The sequence below is a fragment of the Microtus ochrogaster genome, chromosome 17, assembly GCF_000317375.1.
Source record: "Microtus ochrogaster isolate Prairie Vole_2 chromosome 17, MicOch1.0, whole genome shotgun sequence".
In the NCBI taxonomy this organism is placed as follows: Eukaryota; Metazoa; Chordata; class Mammalia; order Rodentia; family Cricetidae; genus Microtus; species Microtus ochrogaster.
In genome coordinates this window covers 27,507,970-27,514,549 of record NC_022019.1, presented here as the reverse complement: position 1 = coordinate 27,514,549, position 6,580 = coordinate 27,507,970, and positions in this window count along the sequence as shown.

Here is a 6,580-nt window from a genome sequence, read left to right as displayed (position 1 = left end):
TACACAGGCTATGCTCACATGTACACCAATAAAAGTATGTCAAAGACGGAGAGCATGTAAAATTTCTGAGTAGTGAAGATGAACTTTTCTGTGTAATGGTGCGGTGATAACATACATCACTAAGATACTTACTCATCCTTTGATAAAGCAATGATTTAACGTTTTAATCGAAAAATGTCACATTACAACATACTAGATTGTGTGACAGTTTATACTCCTGGTAAAGAGTTTCAGATGAAATTTTAAAAGTTTGAGAGTCAGATTTTCCAAACTGACTTTATTTTAGGGCCAATACTACCGGTAATATTTGATCTTTTCACTTGTGGTACATGGTAAACTTTAGCATAAAATAGAAAATACTTTTGTTTGAGCAAAATGGTCAAGGTTGTTGAAAACCAACCATAGATAACAAATCAACACTGATGACATGTGTACTCTTTCATCAGAAAAAAACGTAGAGTTAATTTTCATTTCAATACATAAATTGTGCATGTTTCATGGAAACTTAACACTAACTTTGTATCTACAGACAGCATGATGGTCATCAGGAAAGAGGCTCGCTGTCAAACTGTTGGTGTGACTTTGGTCCCTAGGAATTGTGTGCTGGAGGAGGTATCTGCTCCTTTAGATGGTCCCCTGACCTGCACATGCACACTGTGTGCTTGGACATCTGCATATGGAGGGATGGAGGGAAGGAGAGAGTGGGAGAGAGGGAGACAAAGAGGGAGGAAGGGGGGAAGAGGAGAGAGGGGGAGAGGGAAGGAGGGAGAAGGAAAGGGAGAGAGGGAAAAAGAGAAACAGAGGGAGGGAGAGAGGCAGGGAGAAAGAAATGGAGGGAGATTTCAAAATCGTATCTAAGAATGGAAGGAAACTAAGATCTCCTACATGTATATGAAAGTTCAGTTTACCACAAACCATGAGGGATATCAATGTGCTTGCTATACAGTAGGATACTCTCAATTACCTGGCAGGAATTAATTTCTTTGTCACCTGGAGTAAAGGTTATGGTTTTAAAATTTTAGGAGGAAAGAAAGAGCTGAACTTAATTTTTATTTTCTTGTTATTTATAGGCTCAAAATTACCTGCATCCAGTCTTTTTAAGAATATAAACAACAAATCATAAATTAAAAATATTGTCAAATTATCAAACACAAAGCACTTCAATGGCTTATGTAATAGATTTCTCAAGACATTGTCATCTTTGCTTTTATTTTTTGTTTGAGAACCAAAGAAGGAATATTTTCCATTCCTCACTCGTAAGGCAGCATGTGGTTTTGTAAAAAGACACATAGAAAAACCTAGTGCTCTTCAGACGAAAGGAATATTACAGAAGGCAGTGACACAAGGTTTTATCTTATTCCACAATACAGTCTCCATGCAAATATTGTTAACACCAGTTACAACAAGAGCAATACATAGAAAATTATCACAAAGCGTGACATAAGACATTAAATCCACCAGGAGCAAAAGAGCTGTGAGAGTAAGTACTAGAGTGACTGATGAATTCTCCTCTCAGGAAATTCAATCTTCCCCTCAAGAGCTGCTCACTTTCTTTTCATTGATGAACAAGTTAATAAGAGCTTAAAATGAGAGAAGTATCCAGGCTAGATTTGCACATAGCAGAGCTGCAACTTTTAATGTTTGAGGCCAAGATTTTTATTTTTTGAAGATTATTTCCCCCTTCCCTTTCTTTCCTCCAAGCTCTCTTATGTACCACTCCCTTGATCAGTTTCAAATCTATGATCCCTTTTTCTTTAGTTGTTGCTGTATATAATGTATGTGTATATATATACATATATATTTTCCCCTAAATGCAGTCTCATCAGTCTGCATGCTGTTATTTGTACATGTATGATTTTAGTGCCAGCCATTTGGTATTGGATAATCATCAGTTGGTGGGCTCTTCCCTGGGGAAGACAGTTTCTCCTGCTCTTAGCATCCCTTAGTTGCCTGTACTTCTTTGTGTAGGTTGAGACCTCCAGAGCATCCGCTCCACTTTCCCTATCAATATATTTATCATCGTTCTCCTTGTACAAGTATTATTCAGGCAGCCATGTTGGAAAGATGTCTTCACAAGTATAGCTTCTCACAGCAATCTCCCTTTTCCTTTGAGGTTCTTGTGATACCACCCCTGACCCTCACCCCTAGGACTTGACACCATTTCACAATGATTCCTTAACCTTAGAGACAGGAGTTGTTCTGTAGATGTATCAGTTGCTTGTATTCCTAAATGACAAGTTATGCTGAATTTAAAATCAACTTCTCCGAACCTCAAAGATCTTGCTTATATGTCTTATCTATCTCTATCTTTCTCTAATGCTTAATTTAAGGGAAATGCTTAATTTAAGGGATATCCTCAGGCCTATGGTTCTGCTCTGAGTATCTTGTGGTGTCTAAATGATAATGTGGACAAGACAGTTCGAAGGTATGGTTGAGTAGAAGGTTTTTGTTATATATATGAGAAAAAAAGAGAGGCTTCTAGAAGGATTCAGATGTTGGATGTGATATATGGACATGTTTCTTTCCTAATTCCAACTGCTGGTTCCAAATATCCAGCACAGAGGTTTACATTAATTATAAATAGTCAGTTGATAGCTCAGGCTTGTTATTAGCTAGCTCTTACATTTAAATTAACCCATATTTCTTATCTATGCTTTGCCACACAACTCATGGCTTCTTACCTTATTTTCTTCATGTCCCGCTTCTTCAGCAGTTGATTGGTGTCTCCCTGATTTTGTCCTTCTTCACCCCAGGAACTTCATCTTGATTGTTCAAAGGAAGGGGGATGCTAAACTCAGTCCCTGGGTTGGAGAGATTTAAGGTAGAGCACAGGGTGAGAAGTCTGCAAGGAGTCACAGTTATCGAGTGAAACTTGGTCAGGGTTTCTTTGGGACCTGACAATTTCTGACCTGAGGAAAAAGTGTAGGAACAAAATGAATAGAGAAGATCCCTAATCAAACAACAAATTCTGCTGTGGTAAAGTAACAATTGATGACTGACTTCTTATTTTTGTTAAGGTAATGTTATTTAGAAGAATTTAAAAGCCATGAAAAGATAGACCTTTGACAATCTTCAATATACATTAGGGATGAAATTATCTTGAGCTCAACTATGCAATCACACTAAAGAGACATTTCCTATCTTCTTGGGATCATGCAAACTGGCCAAAAGATTCTAATGGTCTTCTCTCACAAGTCCCAAAGATTTCCATGCATCTGCTTTACTTCTGAAGTAATTGACATATTCAGAAACATAGAGATCTTGAAAATTCCCCATTCAGTTTTACATTTTGGTTTGTTCAGGGACAGCTACAAATCCCTAGGTGTCCTCTGCCTGTCCTCGAAGTTGCGGTGGTCTTCCTGCCTCAGTGGTGGAGTCTCCTGAGTGTTGGGATTACAGATGTGTGCCACCAAGTCAGGCTTTATATGTAACAGGGGAAAGGATGCTCTCCCTACATTGTTAAAATATTCATTTGTTTGGCTTTTGCTCTGAACATAAGGATCGGGTTCCTTTGTGGTTCCTGCCCTACTTGAACATCTTCACATTATGAAAGGGAATTATCTTAGGGTTCACAAAAATGTAGATTATTTCCATGATACTGTGCCTCATGAATAAGACAAAAGTCTCACATTTTAGAGAACATAATTTAAAACAAAAGCAAAGACTGTCTGGACTCATTAGCTTATTGCGCAGAGTGTGTCCCAGAACTGGAACCAACGGGTTGTTTGTTTTTATTGTGTTGCTTCGCTCAACAGCAGAAGCTGAAATGTTATAAGATGTGCAGGGCACAGGGACAGGGGGAGGGAGGGTGGGTGGAGGAAGCTCTCAGCTCAAGAACAGGGGCGCGGATTCCTTCCTGTGCAAACATTTGCTTCTGTCTACCCTCCAGTGCCGTTTGCATGAGGCGTGCTCGAGCTGGAAGGACAGCCAGTCTTCCTTAGTCTACCAATTCAAACGTTACTGTATAAAATATCTGGGCATCCTATGAACCAGTCAAGTTGTCACCTAACACAGGGAAAAATTGACTCTGTTTACATCTCAGCAGTCTGCCCATAGCCCCTCCATACTAGTATGTCAGCTACATATCGTACAGATCTAGGAGACATGATTCGTTAGTTCATTTTTATAATTGTCTGACAGAATGAAATAAAAGTCTTTCTCTGTGTAGTCCTGGCTGCCCTGGAACTCACTCTGTAGACCAGGCTGGCCTAGAACTCAGAGTTCTGCCTGCCTCTGCCTCCTTAGTGCTGGGATTAAAGGTGTGTGCCACCACCGCCTGGTAGTAGTAAAAACATTGGAAGTGCAGTCCCCCCTCTCAGTTTCTCAGTGTTAGCACACAGGTTAAATTGAAGGGGGCCTTAGTTTACATAGCTCCGTCCCTAGCTGTTTGCAAAGGACACCTCTAGCACCATTCCTACTCATAGGACACAGTGACCTCAGCAGAGGAACAAGACACCCATTTTCCTTAGGGCATATTTGGAGTTTGAGTTGTTTCTGCTCTTCATAAAGTAGCTTTTAGTTTGGTGATTATTTTTTTATATGAAATCGTTCTTTAATTAGACATACAATATTCTATCCTTAAAAGACCCATATATGGTACCCTGCAACTTAAAATACTAAGAGGATAACAGCCTAAAAATTACCAAATAAAAATTAAAAGGAAGACAGATAAGAAATTTAAAAAAAAAACTGAAGTAATTATACAATTATATTTTCAAGTCATTAATAGCCAGTTTACTTAAACTATTGGCAACAATGAGAAAAAAACCACCTTGAATGATTTTAATGACCTTTAATGATTTAATTTTTTTTTTTTAAACAAACTGTTTTCTTAAAATTACTTGCTGTGTTAAAGTAGCTGTGGATCTGAAGTTGGTTTGGCCGTGAACATTGTTGCATTGTTTGAAGGGAAAGTGGCTTTCAAGTCTTTCAAGTCAAAGCAGGAACAAAGTGGGGGTCTGCACTGGCCTGTCCCGTTCAAAACAAGAGTCCCTGCAGAGAAAGAAAAGTCTTTGTTTTCCAGTTTTCAGAGTGACCTTTCAGCAACCCTGAAGATTTTATGAACTTCTATGGATATAGTTTCCAGTTAAAAACTTTTAGATAATTACAAATTAAACAACACTCATTTAATCTCTTTATTACCCAGCATCTTTTTTTCTAAAAGAAAAACTTTAAATTGATTTATAAATTTACCTGTCTTCCCACTTCTTGATGCATACATACAACTTTCCCTCAAACCCATCACCTTCATTTCTCTGTGGACTCCTGTCATTGCCCAAGAAAACAAATCCTGCTTTCAGTTGTTCCTACCTGTAAGTTTTCCCTTACGCTTCTCCCACCCCGCATTTCCCACGTTCATTAGTGAAAACCCAACATCTAACTTCTTTTACTAGTATCCTTTTTAAATTCCCATTGTCTTCACCTGGACACCTGAAGTCATTACTTCCCAAGACTCTTTCTTAGATGGTCTGTCGTGCTCGTGTTTCTGGCCTCTTTACTATTTTCTACATGCTGTCCTTTGGTACCCAGCTCATTTTAAACACTCATCTCTCCCTGTGCAACACAAGTGCTTTCACATTCTGTCGTGTGCTGTTTCTAGTACAACTCCACTCTAGAACTGGACCCTTGCTGCCTCACCCGCTGATTGCAGAGGTTAATAATTAGAGTGTCATTATAAGACATTTTTAGTAGTCCTAAGGAGAAAGGTTGCTGGTGGCATTCGATGGGTAGAGGCCAGGATGCTGCCATCTAAACCTGTGAGATGGGCAGCATGATACATGCATTTCTAACCCCAAATATCAACTTCCCAAGTCATCTGTGACTAAAAGCTTTCCTTTCAATTGTGTGATAAAGTTCAACAAACGGAATACTTCAGTTTTCTTTTAAAAAGAGCTAGAATGTATTTCAACACAAGGGCATCTCGTTTATTATTGACATTCACATACAGTATAGCTCCATTTGTTGATTTTTTTAATTCATTTTTTTATTTTTTTTTATTTATTTATTAAAGATTTCTGTCTCTTCCCAGCCACTGCCTCCCGTTGAAATACATTTTCTTTTAAAAACACATGTAATCATGTGAAATCACTGAAGGTAATAATGTGTCAATTATTGATTGTATTTCTTTAATTGTGATTAGGAAAATATGTTGGAGTTACAATTACTGACTGGAGACATCACAGATACCTTGTTTCTCAGCTCTTGTGAATGTAATGTGTTATCTCTTGCATGTTGGTGTTTGCTTCTTTGTTTCCAAATTGTCAAGTTTAGCCAAACAGTATTACTTTTTGAATTCACAAATTGAGGTGTATATATGGAAACTTTTATATTTACTTGTTATTAATTCTAATTGACACATCAGTAAAATGCATTTTGTGTCTTTATTAAATCAAACATTTCCTATGAAGGCATCACATGAAGTTTTATATTTTGTGACCATGTTTTCCATGTTTGTTTAACACGGAAACATCTGTTTAAGAAATATAACACAGCCGGGCAGTGGTGGCGCACGCCTTTAATCCCAGCACTTGGGAGGCAGAGGCAGGCGGATCTCTGTGAGTTCGAGACCAGCCTGGTCTAC